Here is a 16,537-nt window from a genome sequence, read left to right on the forward strand (position 1 = left end):
AAAAAAGGAAGAGCCAATAACATCTTAAGAGTCTGACATGTCGAGGGACCCTACATACTGTTCTCAGCTCCATGCCATTACCAGTAACCACAGGAACAGCCTCCTGTGGTCGCCACCCTCTACTGCGCAGGATCATGTGACATTTGATACACTGAAGAACCAGGTGAATCCAGGCTGTTGAGCACAGCACCACTTTCCCATGAGGAAATGGAAAAGTGCTTTCCTGTCCTTGGCCACTGCTCTGTGCAACGCCAGCCTTCCAGAGTCGTACAACTCTCCACAGGAGGAGGCCAGCGTCCACATGAACTGAGTGAAAGTTTGTTTCTTACTCTACTTGGGACAGAACTTTAGACCCCACCCAGACCGAGTACCTGCCCTTTTTCCCCTCCTCAGTCTATCTACTATGGGTACCACTAAGACTACCACCTTCTCCAGAAACACAATACATAACCAGCTAGGATCCAGCCCTGGCACCAGCAGCACCAAGGGGCCTGTCCCCACAAATTAAACAAAGGCAAACTGAGACATAGGCATTCATCCTCTCGGCGGCAGCACTGGGGCTCAGTCCTCTCTTCAACCCCAGCTCAACACCAAAAACTAGGCCTCTGTCTCCAGGGGTACTCAAAGCCCAACAGTTACCAACATCATCAGGTCCCTTCCCAACTTTAATTCCCCCAGAAACTGGACAGGAGTGGCTGTGCTTGGCTGTTCTCTTCCAAATACAGGGAGAGGACTGGGTTGGGTCAGGCATGTCACATTGGTTCAGAGCCCAGCAGGAAGCTAGCAAGCCAGGAAGCTCTGCAGGGGAAGAGAGCAGACCACTGGCCACGCACTTATGTAGCAGCAAACCATGCTACATAATTGTGACTTCCTGCAGTCTTCTCTGCAACACACAAGAGTATGTCTAAAATGCACACAAACTAAAAGAATGGACAGGTATCTCCCCAAGGCAAGTTACACCCATTCAGCTGTGGCCTACCACTGCTCCACACAGGGTCTCACCTTCTATTCTGGCATGGCGTTCTTTGCTGCAGTACTGCAGCCCACCTTTGGGCCAACGGGAGCTCATCCAGGCCCACTCTGTCTTCTCCCTTTCCTTGAATGGGTCAAGGCCTTTGCCAGCCTTCCTGGGAACTAGGTGAATAGGAGGTTCACTGCCCAATCCCACCTCAGGAGTCAGAACTGATGAGCAAACCCCACAGGGCTTGGAAGAGACATCCAAAGGACCAGACTGGGCACTGAGCCGCTTCCTCCTCATAGACTCCTTAGTTTTCTTCCTTCTCTTCCTCTGGGCCACAGTCACATGCCACACAATCAACTGGGCCTGGAATTTGGGAAGGCATCTGAAGGCCGTGAGGCTCACTCAGGAGGGCCAGCCGCCAGCAGTCAGGTGATCTGGGTAGGCTGCTTCCCAGGCCCCGTGTCAGCAACTCCCCCACCCTCGAAGAACATGCTTTAACAGAGCCCAAGGGGCAGCAAAGCTTCGTGCCGATCACATCAACATGATGAGAGGCGTTTTCCCCTTGGTGCTGGTGGGGTTGGAGCATTTTTACAGTGAGTCAGATCTCTGTAATTCATGGCAGGCTGAAATAGACTGATACAGTCCAGGCACGGGGAAGACGTGAGCTGTTCCTGCAAGTCCTAGGTGCCCCACTGAACGCTCCCTGTGACTAAAATAAACTAGATCAGGCCTGCTCCAAGGTCAAGGCAAGACCCTCAGTCAGTTCTATCACCAACAAGATAGCACCTAGTGGAGCCTACTGGAGAAGCCTGTGGCTTCCATTCCAGAGTTGCACAGATATCCATATGGGCAGGCCCAGCTCCCGTGTAAACTAGGTCTTACTCATCAGGTGGGACCTAAGCATCTGATGCTTGGGCCTGACCCTCACCTGCCTCTTGCCTTTGTGGACCATATCCTTCCCAGGACACACAGTGGCCTCCAAGCTGTCTGCTCCTAGCCTGCCCTGTGCCAACACTCCTCAGACAAAGAGCCTTCACACCTGCAAGCATCAGCTTGCCATTCCTAGTTCACACCCCTTGGCACTCCACAGCCAGCCTGGCCTTGAGTTCACACCCCTTGGCATCCCACAGCCAGCCTGGCCTTGACCAGCTTAGCTTTTCCCATCTACACAGATGTCACCTTGGAGTCCAACATTCTGAGTGCCAGAGAGACAGTTTCCTGCGACTGCTGTCCCTTTTGTGTAGACGACTGGTCTCCAGGCCTGGCTAGTTCCTCCTCTGAAGCCTTCATCTGTCCACATCCCCTCTCATCCCTAAGATGCAAGTCAAATGCCCCTTCTTCCAAGGAGGTGGACTGGCCTCTACCCCTTAGCTGGCTCCAAATGACCTCCCTACAACTTCAGCAGACTTGTGTGACTCTTGTGTACCTGTGTCTACACATCTCCACTACAGTAATCATACTGTAGGAACCCAATGAACAACTGCACTGATGACCATAACTCAAGCCTCCATGCTGTGGAGCTAGGATTTGAGGTTCTCAGCTCTCAGCTCTTTGGGGCCTAAGAGTGTGTCACACATGTATTTACCAGATCTGACACTCAGTGTAGCTCTTATACCATCATCATGACAAGCAAGGTCTGTGACGGGTTGGAAGAAGGAACACAGTAAGACAGATGACTAAGGCCAGCCCCCAAGTGGGAGGGGCTGCCACAGCACAGAACTGGAGCCCCTCCCAGAAGTCATAAGTCTGACTTCCTCTGTCAAGGGATGTCTCCCAAAGCTGCCAGAAGTACAGAAGAAAATTTCAGTATGTACTTGGATAGGTATGGTGTAACCCTATACCCATAGCTATAACCCTGGTACTCTTCCTGGAAGCTGAGGCAGGAGGACCACAGAGCCAGCCTCAGCTACATAATGAGTATGAGGCCAGCCCAGGGAAAACTTTTTCACAAAACAAACAAACGGGGGAAAAAGGAAAAAAAATATAAGGGAAAGGAAAACTGTGCTGCTCTGCCCTCCCCACAGGAAGCGAGTTATGGCTGATAGTGATGTAATACTCCTGAGACACAGAGATCAGAAGGACTAGGAATGGGCAGGCCAGGGACAGTGATACAGCCCAGCCTCAGCTCCATGCCAAGAACATACGTAAAGGTAGAAGAAGAGAACTAATTCCATGAAGTTGTTCTCTGACTTTCACACGTACACCATGGCAGGCCACAGACACACAGGCACACACACACACACACACACACACACACGCACTCGGATGTGCCCCCAAAGCAATCAGAACTATGAACATTGCCTGAGGAAGAGGACCCCAGGTTGACCTCTGGCCTCTGCATCCATACGCATATGCACATGTGCCTACATGAACACACACACACACACACACACACACACGGGGAATGGGCAACCTGCATCAAGAGAAGCACTGTGAGCACCTAGGCTCTGCCCTGTGTCACTGGATCAAGTTGTCATTTGACTTCCACACAAGTATCATGGCAGGCCACTCATAGCTTAGTTAAAGTCCCGCTCCTTGAAGAGACTGCAGTCATATTTAGGTGGTGGCGGGGTTCTAGAAGAACTGGGGAGTGGGCACCAGCTGAACCACAACCTGTACCGAGAGAGTGCTGACCTGTCACCAGTGTCAGGGATGGTGCCTGCAGAGAGGGAGTGCCTATCAGTGATACCAACTGCGAACTCTGACACCAAACCTGAGAAGTGATAAATGGGCCCCTCGCCCTCTGCCCGGATAGGCACACCCAAGGTTCCTAGAGAATCCACTCATATAGGTCAGGCTGAGAGGAGCTGAGAGGAGCCAAGATCCTGAGACCACATCATCTTCATCATCATCATCATCATCATCTATCCATACATTTAATTTTCTATGAGCCAGGCGAACTCACTTTTAGTAAACATAAGATTTCTTAAAGAGAAAGCTTAAAAGATTTCACTACTTTTAACTCTTGTTTTAAAACACACACTAGAGCCGGGCGTGGTGGCGCACGCCTTTAATCCCAGCACTCGGGAGGCAGAGGCAGGCGGATTTCTGAGTTCGAGGCCAGCCTGGTCTACAGAGTGNGAGGCCAGCCTGGTCTACAGAGTGTATTCCAGGACAGCCAGGGCTATACAGAGAAACCCTGTCTCGAAAAACCAAAAAAAAAAAAAAAAAAAAAAGAGAGAGAAAAACACACACTAAAAACTAAATTATAATTCATAATTTCAACTCATCTCCCTGAAAAAGCCACAAGTCCTAACTAAGGTGAGCATAAAAGCTTGTCCAGAAGAGCTCAGCTAAAGGCTCCCCGCTTTGCACTGTGATCTTTACCAGATGAGACCAGCAATCCTCCGACTGTCCTCCTGGTGACACATTTGCCACTAATGGCCGTTGGACTCTAGGCATACCCAACCCACAGGGTTATAATATGGTTATCATATTCCAGAGGAAGGACGTCAGGGAGGGCACCTCCTCGAGGGCACACAGTCGGTCCCAGGAGACCGTGCTCTCAGCTGGGTACTGATCGCAGAGATGAGTGCTGTCTTTGCCTGAAATGACATGGGAATGGTCTCCCCCTGACGCTTAGCTCTAAGCTCCTGTGATAATGCACAGTCCCTGCTTCTTCCCACTCCCTGGTTGACAAGGAGACTGTCCTGACTGCCCATGACAGGACCTCTGTCTGCCAGTCATCTCCTATTTTACATCCCTCCACGTGGCACCACCCTCCTTCTGACAGGGCTTTACAGACAAAACAAAACCAACCAAACAAAGAAAAGAACCCAAACCCTCACCTGATCCTCTTGAAACACTGGAGGCATGCAAGCAAGCTATGGAGCCTGAGGCCCAGAGACAGTAGCAGACAAACGAGGCCTAACTAGGAAGCAGTATAGTACCCAGGACCTTACAACTGGGAAAGTCACATGGCTGCTAGAGGGACTTCATGGAGATACAATTCCCAGGGCCCAGTCGGTAGAACTATGCCAGAGAGACCACCCTGCATTCTCTCTACACCTTTTAAAGACACAGAATCACAGACATACACCGTACTCACTGACACCAAGAGACAGTCCTTCCCCCTCCACCCAGAAGATGGCAAGTAGCACCTGGACATTAGCATTCACCTCTAAACGTGCAGAAAGACTGTTGACAGTAAGCCTGCAGGACCTCCCTCTGATTCCAGGCCCTTGGCCAGTGTGAGCGCCAGAGCAGCCAAAGCCTCCTCCAGCTGGGCTTTTTGTCTGGCAGGGACAGTACTTTGTGCTTCAGCTTGGGAGGGAAAGTGGCCTCCATGTGACAAGGTGAATGGAGCAGACAGAAGAAACCTACCACACGGATATTCAAGGCCCCTCCTGGCAGGAGTGCACACTGCTTATAACAAAAAGTCTGTTTCCTTAGAATTGATGGAGAAGGTACAGCATGATAGAAGGGCTGAGATTAAATCCTAACGACCTTCTCAAGAGGGCAAGAGATTCCTCTAAGCAATACCATGGGGCCAGTGCGCTGAGCAACAAGTAAACTAATGAAGCAAGCTGCCCATCTCCAAGCTGGACACTCAGCAAGACCCAGGCAATGTCTGCAGGATGAACGTGGAGAATTCGCCCTCTCTCTGCCCTGTACCAGGTCCAAACTAACCTCACTCGCTGCCACAGAGATTTAGGGGCTTAGAGGCCAACACCTTTTTTCATGAATCATATCTTGCCCTGGCTTCTGGCCTTTCCATCCCGCCCCATCTCTTAGTGAGGAGCACTGGCTGAGCACACTGAGCCATCCACCCACCTTTCAGCTGAGGTAAGCATGGGCCTGCAGAGAGGCAGAAAATGGCTCTGTCACCCGCCAAGAGCAAGTGAGTATGCGCTGATTGGTTGAAGAACTCTGAGTGGCAGTGATTCGGTCAGCCTGCACCTGTGTGGAAGCAGATGGTCTGAGGCTGGGATGAGATCCCAGGAGGAGAGATCAGCGGGTGAAGGCTCAGGAGAGGAGGTAGGTACAGGCAATCTCAGCAGTCACCTTATTTCCAGAGTGGTGGAACTCTCTTCCTTTAGTCTGAACTGGGAGGTCGGAGAAGGTCTCTCTCCAAGGCCACTGGCCAGCTCTACACACTGTAACCCTATGAATAGCTTTGAGCCATGAGGTAAAACCAGGTCTGACCCTCATTTTCATAGAAAGATTACTGAGCTGTGCCCTGGCCTTAAGCTGCATCCTGCCTCCCCTGAAACCATCAATGTGTTAAACCTCCATGAAGTCCAGAGGAAGCTTGCTTGAGAGAACCACTCTGAAAACACAGCCTGGGCAGCCTCCTTCCCTCCCCAGCACTGAGGTAGGTAACTCAGAGATCTCAAGAACCCTGAGCAAAGACTGGGTTCCCTGACAACAGAAACAGGAACTACCTGGATGCCGTCCACAGTGGGCACCTCGCCCAGAGGTGAGCACCTTTCAGATTCTTCTTCACAGAGACGGAGGAGGCAGCAGTGGAAAATTCCAAAGGCTCTTGCTCCTCGCCTGCACCAGAAGGCCCCTAATCCCCTGCTAAAGAGACCAAAGTATGGTAGGGTCTGCCCTGTCCCTCAGTCTCAAATGTCCAACAGAATCAACCCAGGAGCATTAGAAATACCAGTGCTTGGGTCCCTCCCCCACCCCCAGCCCCTGACCCCAGCCATGCTTGGAAGTCGCATAATCAGGCAACTAGATTTTTTTTTAAACCTCTACAGTAAGTAATTCACAGCCATGCAGGAAGGCGACTGCCCTGCCATCTAAAAATTCAGCACACAGGGATCTAACATCACCCCCCACCACACACACACACACACACACACACACATCCACACACTGGACTGCCTGCACTGAACCATCTGTCTGGGGATGGAGAGTCTGCAGGCAGGGGCAGCCCCAGTCCCCCTGTGCTGGAAGATGTGCAACTGTCTTCTCTGATTACTTCAGACATGTAAACAAAATATGATACTTGTACGAACCTGGGGTGGCAAGCACCGCAACATAATTTACTTTGAGACATCTGAATTACAAATGCAATAAATAAATAAATAAATAAATAAATAGCTAGATTTAAAAAAAAAAGCCCACCCGCCTTTTGAAAACCCTTTTAATAATCTCTTGAGTGGAAAAAATGGAATCTGAATAAATGGGGAGGCTGGAGCTGCCAAATTTACTTCCTGCTTCCCCCAGAAGGTCACTGGGAATAATTACATTTTCTTGTGAATCTGTCTTTTGAAAGTTCAGGCAAAACATCTCAGCCCCCCCCCACCCCGAGCTAAGGCCCCGCCTTTGGGCTGCAGAAGATAGAATTCAAGAGTTCAATTAAAGCAAAAAAAAAAAAAAAAAAAAAAAAAAAAAAAAGGCGGGGGGGGGAGGGGCACAGGACAGGGAGAAGCAGCATGGAGTTTAACCGGGCAGTTAAAAATGTTAAGTTTTGCTGTTGTGCTAACAAGACTAAACAAAATGTATGCTTTGAGATGAAACAGAACCTAGTGCCTCTAGCTTGTGACACTCAAAACTGAGAGCAGGGTGGAGGGGAAAGCAGGCTTTTCAGCCAGCCAGACTCAGCAGCTGCTACTGGCTTCTCTGCCTTCCAGCTGTGTGGCCTTGGACCAGGTATCTGGTTTCCCAGAGCCTCAGTTTCCTCTGTGGAAGTGCGGGCTGGCTGTACTCAAGGAGGCCGGGCTCCTCGTGCCTTCCACATACACCCCTCCCCCGTGGGTCTTGTTGAGAGCCTCAGCCTGCATCTACTGGGCTACAGCCTTGGGGGCAGCATTATACTAGCACTGGGCAAGAATCTGCTTCTTTGTATAGGGCAAGAAGGGAAAGAGTGAGAGGAAGAATCAAATGTCGGCCTGCTACCCCGTTCAGGGGTCAGACGGGCTGTTTACCAACACGACCTGCTGTCGCCAGCCTGAGAGTGACACAGTGGGAAAAGCCCCCCTAGAGACTCACCGATGACTCTGAGGTTTGCTCTCCTTTCCATGAAGTCCTAGCAAGATCTGACCACACTGTTCCCATCCCCCAAGCAAAAGGCAGCTTCCCCTCCAGCCCCCACAGCAGGAGAGAGAGACCGGTTAAAAGAGTGGGGGTGCCTGTCACACTTCTCTGTAACCCCTGACGTGATGTGAAAGTCTACAAGGTAGACCCTTTGAAATGCAAACTCTTGCCGAGTCCTTCGAAAGTGTTTTTATTTTCTTGGTTCCCGAGGCTGCCTGCAGACCCACCCAGCAGTGCTTTCCCTCTCAATCAATTGGCATTTAACAACGACCAAGGGGAAGGTGGGGGAGGACGACCAAGGACATCTCTTTTTTTTTTTTTTTTTCTTTTTCAGAAAAGCTCAAGTGTCTCCATTCACTTAGGGGTAGGGGACAACCTTGTCCTTGGCTCCAGCCTCCCAGCACCCCTCCAAAACATCCTGCAGCCAATTCTCTCCCACTTTATTCAAAAAGCATTGATTTCTGCTCAGATCCTCAGAGCATTTTCACAGAGATTCCCTCTGACCTGGGTTCCTTAAGATTAAGACAGACACACCATCAAAACCATAACTCCAAACGTACAAAGGCCAAACCTTCATGCAAAACCACGTGCACTTGAGGTCTGCATTAAGTCAACCCAGTTACCCTTAAAACAATGTTGTTTGGCAAGGAAAATTACTTCACCATATGAAGAACCCTAGGGAATGGGAACTGCTTTTGAATATAGACTTTTCAGTGGCATGGCCATTAATCATGTTAATGTAAACTGTACTAAAACAAAAATTGTCTAAGCAAGTCTCAGGGCAGCAGCACATCAGCATATCTAAGCCTCTGGGTTTGTTTCCAAAGTTCACAAGCCCAGCAAGCAATGAAGCTACTGTTAATGGGGTCAGCTATTACTAAGCAGTCCCCAACCCTGGAGAATAATAAAGGTGATTCGAGTGTATAGAGAAAAAAAAAAAAAAACCTTCATAAAGTTGGGCAGGAAACAAACAGAAATTAATCAGAGAAGACTAAGTGCACAAGTTTTGGGAAAAGGTATTCACTGAATAAGTGTGAACACACTCCTCCAGGACAATGTTTAAGAAGGAGAGCACTCAGCATTTCTGGCAGGACCCAAGTCCCTGGGCCATTCTGTCTCACACAGTGGAGGGCAGGGCAGCAGCTGGACGGAGAGAGAAGAGGAGGAACCGAGCCCAGCAGAGCTAAGCAGCGCTGAGCCCAGCCAGACCCAGCCATGTGCTCCGCGTTGGCAACAAACTGGCTCTTTTGAGAGAGGAGGAGTCTGACAAAAAGGACAGCTGCAGCAGTTCTGACAGAGAGGCAGTAACCTGGAGAGAGCCCTGAGATTGGGGCTATCCCCTAAGTCAAAGCAAAAAACAAACCACCTTTGGGGTTCGCAGAACTACTTAATCTATTAACACCCCCTCCCCTCATCTCAAGAGCAATTAAACAGGGTCTGTCCACATCTGGTTCCCATCTAAAACCAAAACTTGTACTATCAGCATATTACATAACACATTATGCCTGCAGGTTTCTTTTATTACACATCAGAGAGGTGTGCACAGTGGTGGGGGTTGTGCTGACCTGAGCGTTTACTTCAGTGGTTTTTTTTTTCCCCCTTATGGGCACAAACAAGTTTTCCAGACTATGCATGATTTAACCCTAGAAAGTCTCATGCCTGAATGACACATCAGCTGGGACTGAGGACCCAGCCCTCAACCCTCAGTGCCAGCTGAAGAGGAGTGGCTGGGAAGGGTGTGCATTTTAAAGAGCTCTGCAGGCACCAGATTGCTCCACAGTGCCCCCTGCTGACAGTATTTATTAAACACAGCTCCCTCCTGAAGGAGGAGGAGAGCTAGCAAGCTTTTGCTGAGCTCCCATCATGGGTCAAGCACCAGCTCAAGGAACTCACTTAAAACAAACCAGCTACTACGGAACTACAGGATTGGGATGCTAGGGGGTACCAACTAACAAGGGGCAAAAGAAAGGTGAGGAGGGAGGGACAGAGGAAGAGAGGGAGGGAGAGAAGGGACGGTTAGGAGAGAGAGAAGGAAAGGGGGGAGGAGCAGGTGAGCACCCAGGAAGGGCTTCCTGTAACATGTCAGTTGAGTGACTCCTCTATGAAGACCTTTAAGTATTTATCTAAAACTCTTTCCATAACATACCTACTACACTGGAAACAAAGGGGAGAAGCTGGTTAGAATCATTATCAATCAAAACAGCGAACTTATCCTGCCGTCAACAATCTTAGAGTCCAGGTCTGCAGCCAGCTTTTCCAGAACGCTTGCTTTGATGTTAAAATGAACGCACATCACACTCTTGGGGTGTGTGTGGGGGGGGGGGAGTCCTTGACCAGAGCTATTCTGAACTGGTCTCAAGAGCATCTTGTTCCCGATGTGGACACTTGGGAGAAAACCGCAGGCATTCTCCAAGCCTCTTAGATTTCTTGACTACCACAGGGTCCAGAAACTGGATCTGCACACTCCCTGAGTCTACAACTACAGTTACTAACCTTAATACTCAACCCTTCTTTCACTAAAGGGGGCCTATCACCTGGAACAAGTTTTCTGCTAATCTAGCGCACAGCAAAGGGGGAAGGGGAATCTACAGACCTTCAACTCACTGTCAGAACTGTTACTGAGATAAGTCCCTGCTAAGTGGAAAAAATTAAAATGAAACCAAAACTTGGTGGCCCAGTCAAGATCGTGAGTTGCACGGGTGCGCAGACTCCATTCTTTCCCTAGGGCCTCAAATCAAGTCATATCGTTCAAAACGGGAGTCCAGGATTCAGCAAGGAGGGATTCCCCCCTTCCAGGCGTGGAGACTGCTGGGAACACGTATGCTAGCATGTCATTTGGAGGTCTGCTAATATGCTGAAGGAGCCCAAGACATTTTGCCTGGCTTCCTGAGCCAATAAACAATGTCATTCCAACTCTTGAAGCAGTCCCTTTCTCCACCGTCCAATAATTCAACAAACATTTGTTCCTGTTGAACCACCACCAGCCTAGCTCCATCTGCACCAACTCCTGCGAGACAAGTACCGAGGCGGCAGCGGCGGCACAAATGGGGCCAGGACCTGAATGCAACCCACGACGGGGGCCACTTTCCCAACACCAGAGTCCCAATTTTACCGTATGGAAAACTCAAGAGTGTGGCCTATAGGAGGCAGAATCCCATTCACCAAATGCTGCAAAGAGCTTTTCTTTGTTCGCCATGGTACTAAGTACAGTACGTGTTAATGAACCCGGCGGTCAGGAGCATCAGGGGGCGTCCAAAGGCGAGGGTCCAGAACAAGCCTGCCCACGCAATTCCAGGCCCTTGTCCCACTCACCCCCAAGCACTGTTCCCCTAGTCTGAGGGTAGAAGAGGAGCTTGTGTATGTGGGGGCGGGAAGGGGGTCGAGAAAACACTTGAGTCAACTCAAATCACCCTCTTCGGATTCTGGGTTTCCAAGTCTCTTTGGTCCCGGTTCTACCAAGTGAAACCCCTAGCTGGCAACCTGACTCCCACCGGCTCGCAAATCAAGGATTGGCAGAAAGAAAAAAAATGTGACTAGGCTAGTATCCTGTGACGGACGGCCCTCTTCGCCATGTGCAAAAACCACGCCGGCACAGGCGACCCCCCACTCCTCAAGCCCTGGCCTCGGCCACGCCGCTGCTTCCCCCTCCCTAGGCAGAGCGCCCTCTCACCCCCATCGACACCGCGCGGGTCAGTCGTGCAGCCTTGGAGTCGTCCCTGCGCGCCCGCATCCCAGGGGTGGCGGGTGTAAACTTCCGTGAACAAAAGAGTTGTCTGCAAGCGATGCGGAACTTCGGGGCTCAGCGCCTTCGCTGCTGCCACAAGCCAGGGCTCAAGTTGAGCCTCAAAGGAGGGGGCTGCTCGGGACGCAGCCGTCTCCGCGGCCGTCCGCCGGGTCGGCGGAGCGCAGACTATTCGGCAGCGCTAGGTTTGCTCTTCCCCCGCCAGCGCGCTGACAAGTCTCACGCCTGCACCAGGGCGAGCAAGAGTCGGCGCCGGCAGAAACCACCGGATCCGCCGTATAACAAGGAGACAGGGAGAAAGAAAGCCAGCAGCATTAAGGAAGGAAAGAGCGAGCGCAGCGCACGCGAGCCCAACTTCCCCCGCCGCCGCCGCCGGGGAGCTCGCACCGACCCCGCTCCGGACCAGCCCCCTGGCGCGGTTGCCCGGCCCGGTCGCTTACTGTGCGCGCCGGACGCGGGCCGTCACTGCAAGCGCTCGCCAAGTCGTCCGGGCTGCCCGCCCGCGTCCGCCGTGCGCACGCTATCCTGCCGGCGCCGAGCGCTTTGTACCGAGCGACTCCCGGGGAGGAGGAAATCGACTTGTCACTTCCTGAACTGTTTGCAACTCGTCCCTTTAACCGACCTCGGCCAGGCCGCCAGTGCCCACTGCTGCCGCCGGGCCGCCCGACCGCGGCTGCGTGAACTCGGTGGCGCTGTGCGGGCGGCGTCGCGGCCGGGGCGCCCGGCGTGCCGCTACGAGGTGCAGTGCGCGCAGCCGCCGGTGGGCGGGGAGTGGGGGGGGGGTGGTCCACGGCGCGCCTCCGTCAGTGCGGCCGGGTGTCCAGTGAACCCGCACCACGCACCTCTCACGCCTGGATGCCCCGGCTCAGGGAAGTAGCACCGCACAAGTCGGGATTGAAACTCAGGCCTCGTGGGCTTCAGATGGCCAGCTTCCGGGTTTGGCTTAGCAGTTTAAAAGAATCTGTGGCGAAAAAGACCGCAAAGGGGGGGTGGCAGGGACCCTGGTGCGGTCACACTTTAGGATAATAAAGCACTGTTCCGGACTCTGGGTGCAATCGAATTTGAGGAATTTGTACTTCAGATGCCACATCCAAAATACATGCAACTGGGGAAGGAAGGATTTGCTGTTGCTAAGCAGAGGCAGGGCATGTTTAGTTCTGTAACTTAGGATATTGACTCAAGTGCAGGAATGTAACCCTGATAGAATAAGCAGAGTATTTTCATTGTGCAGCTCACCTGGGGGGGAGGGGACAATGTTCCTTGTGAAATGGAGTCCTAGATTTCCCATCACTCCTTCCTGCTGATGTGTGTTATTAACTTTATCCAAAAAGATTTTTAAGAGTTTTTTTTTTTTTAAGACTCTATGCCTGTTTTGCGTTCCCCTTTGCCAAAAAAAACAAAACACCTCATTACTTTACATGGATTGTGTCTGCACCGTTTGAATGGTTCTATTCATAGATCAGGAAACTTTTTCTGTTGCTTCGAGGAACATTTAATTGGTTTTAATCCAATGTTGCAATCCTAGTATCAAACATAAATGAACAATTAACTTTTTGAGTTTGTGTGCACTTGGGAAACTATTAGATTTCATGGCTATTGCTGAAATATTTCAATTTGTGACCACACTGGACCTATTCTTTCTTTTCAGAAAAGCATGAGCTAACATATTTCACACTAACTACAGCTCATTTCAGAGGCTCTGCCATAAGATGAAGATGCTCATTAGAAGGAAGGATGTGTGTTCACCTCAGAGATGATTCGAACATAATCAAATCACTCTAAGAAGGCCAAGTGTGCTAATACACAGACTACAAAGATGCTGATATCCATAATACATTACTTCCTTTTAAGAAACATGTTAAGGGCTATTTATTTTTAAAGGAATAAGAACCACATGTTCTGTCAAAAGAAGGCAGGCACATGGGAAAAGCAGAGGCTACTATAATACACGTATGGTCACTTCCCAAAAGCCACCTGATCACAGCACTACCACCGTAGCCTCCAAGCTCTGTAACAATAGAATTTAATGCACTTAGCTTTTTTATTGGGAGGCCTAGAGTGACTCCTGCTGGCAAACATTCCATTTATCCCTGCAATTACTAGTTCATCAGGTCAACTTAAAAAAATCAAGATGCCAGGGGTCCTAAGCCTGGAAACAATTATTGCAGCCATTACTCTTGTTGCTTTCAGAACCATGTTAGTCTCATGAAATTCCACGGATGGGGGTTATGAGAGCTCCTCTGCTCCAACCTCAGTTCCAACCCTAAACAGCCTGGTTTTTCTGGTTCTTAGCCTTTCTTGACCTTGCCTAGGACTAAAATTCCTCCTTAAGGAGCTGGCTAACCAACGGAGTTGTCTAAGTCTGAATCTTCAAGGCTAAAAAGACACACACACATTAAGGCTTTTGCCAGTCTTCCATACATGTCGTCACATCTTGGTTTCTTAATGCTAAATGTGATGGCTCTTTATTATAAAAAGTCCTGTCCATTAGGTTGCTGTATTAAAGTTCTGTTTACTTCAGGACAGACACAAACCCAGTCAACTGCATGTAAGATTAGGTAAGCAGCAGCTGGGAAGAGGAAGGGGAGCTCTGTCTAGTCTTTATTCGTGTCTAAATGATCAACCAAATCAGAACCAGACTTAGAGTACAGCCAGACACCTAAATGCAAATTCACAGGCCAACTCAGAAATAAATCCACAGATCTAAAAAACGACCACCTGTAACTCTGCCATTATCTTCAATAAATACTAACCTGATTTAGACCATGCAACACCCCGGAAAGTATAAAATACAGGGATTACTTAGTCTCTTCCTCTAAGACCAATATGAGACACAGGGATAAAGCAATACTGGTTCTTTTGGCTTTCCCCCAAAAGGAAGCCTAGCAAATAGAAGGCTGCTTGTGTGTATAGTATGCATCATGTATCCTTCACTGAGAATCACTGTTACAGCTCCCCAAGTCCAAGCTTACAGCTCTTAAGCAACAGGAGACAATAAGGGTGTATTTTATTAAGGAAGGGTGTAGCCAACTCTAACTTGTATCAACAAGCTAATGTTCACCTAAGCACATGTGTGGAGAGGAGGGTAAAGGTTGCTTTTGATATGCACGAAGGAGTGTCTAAAGCAGTTAGTGGGTGTTTTATTTCTGTGCCTTTAGATCCAGATCAATGTGATGCTCAAACAACAAAGACCTAAGCTTTGAAGTTTGAGTCGGTGCAAGTAAATGGTCAGTTTCGCACCTATCGGTATCTTATGTCTAAGAGTACTCCACTGAAATTATAAGAGAACAACCATAGGAATTCATTTAGACTAACAAAGTGAACTGAACAAACATCAGATGTGTTGTTATACTGGGCCAACAGAGTCTGCAGACGCTCGTGTACCCACCCTTTCATTCAGCTTCTAAAAGCCACTGCGCCTCTTTGTCACACTGTTGTATTAAGAGCCAGTCACTCACATTTCACACTGTTCTTTCTACATCTGAAAAGACTTTCTTTTTTTCAAGCAAAACCTTTTAAGATTGCTTATAATAGATTATGGAAAGACAGACGTCACCAAATCCACCTGAAATGTTATTAAAGAGATTGGCTGCTGAAAGCAAGTTGATAGAATATACTTCTTTGGAAAGTATGTAAACTTTGTGGTCAAAGTTAAAGGCCAAACCTCTGAGCCCATCATGGGGCAATTTTCATATATAGATCTTACACAGAAGAAAATCTGCAATTTTACCCACATTTACAATGCATTACAACTAATTGCCCTACCTATTAAGTATGTTATAACACATTAATCCTTTGGTTCTTTCCCATGCTTTTATTGACCATGAAAAATGAGTTTCAAATCTAGGGCTATAACATATACACGCTAGATATATAAAACATAGGCTATTTTAGCCTATTTAGAAGCATTTTGATTTTTAAAAGAAAAAATGTATTTTTGATTAAAAAATAAACCAAATATGTTTCCATTGAAAAATAACCACAGCAGTGAATTTAATGATACCAAGCTCACTCTTTTGATATAGAATAAGCGTTGAAAGCAGCTTGGAGAGGAAATCTGCACATGAGAAGCAGTGCCGCTTTGTAACCGAACGTCTAGCACCATTGAGGTATGAAAGCATGCCAGCTGGGACGGCATTGTGTACCACAAAATGTGGGTTGTAAGCCTATGTCCTGAGCACAAACCCTGGTCTCCAAGTTGGCAGGTGCTGAAAACACAGCAAATGTCACGCTTGCAACTCATTGGATGGAAGACCTCTGGGTAAGGCAAGCTAAAGGCTAAAAAGAACAGAGCGAGAGTTGAAAACTCAAACAATTTGGTAGTAACTTTTTTAAAGTTCCTAGTGACCATTATTATTATGTGCTATAAGAAAGTGCAGGGATGAAAAACAGGCATTAAAGCTGATTCACAGTAAATAAAAAAGAAAAGAGTGCAACAAAGGCATTCAGTTACTAGAAAACTAACTAAACTGGCCTTACTATTCTAATACTAAACTTCAAAAAACAAAACCCGGGGTGCTGGAGAGATTACTCAGCAGTTTAGAGCACTTACTGTTATTGCAAAGGACCTGGATTCGATACCCAGCATTAACCCATTAACTCCAATTCCAGAGGCTAAGATGCCCTCTTCTGGCCTCTACAGGCACCAAGCACACATGCAGTACAACATACACACATATAAGCAAAACAGTCACACACAGAGAAGAAAGCGATGTAAGAAATAATTAACAAGAGCACACCTCTGATGTATCTGTGATGGTGGCAACTGGAGTAGTTGTCACAAGAAAGAAAGAAAGAAAGAAAGAAAGAAAGAAAGAAAGAAAGAAAGAAAGAAAGAAAGAAAGAAA

The 16,537-nt window shown here is 48.8% G+C and overlaps 2 protein-coding genes across 2 annotated transcripts in view; both read right to left on the reverse strand.

Moving 5' to 3' along the window:
- Fam53b (family with sequence similarity 53 member B) overlaps window positions 1-12,119 on the reverse strand; it is a 101,348-nt gene extending 89,229 nt beyond the window's left edge. Inside the window, exon 1 of the mRNA XM_029480196.1 lies at window positions 11,619-12,119. The gene's annotated coding sequence lies outside the window, so the exon portion shown is untranslated. The remainder of the gene's footprint in view (window positions 1-11,618) is intronic.
- The window catches only part of Eef1akmt2 (EEF1A lysine methyltransferase 2), a 75,204-nt gene that overhangs the window by 23,054 nt on the left and 35,613 nt on the right, over window positions 1-16,537 (reverse strand). The window lies entirely within an intron of this gene.

This window comes from Mus caroli, chromosome 7 (genome assembly GCF_900094665.2).
Source record: "Mus caroli chromosome 7, CAROLI_EIJ_v1.1, whole genome shotgun sequence".
In the NCBI taxonomy this organism is placed as follows: Eukaryota; Metazoa; Chordata; class Mammalia; order Rodentia; family Muridae; genus Mus; species Mus caroli.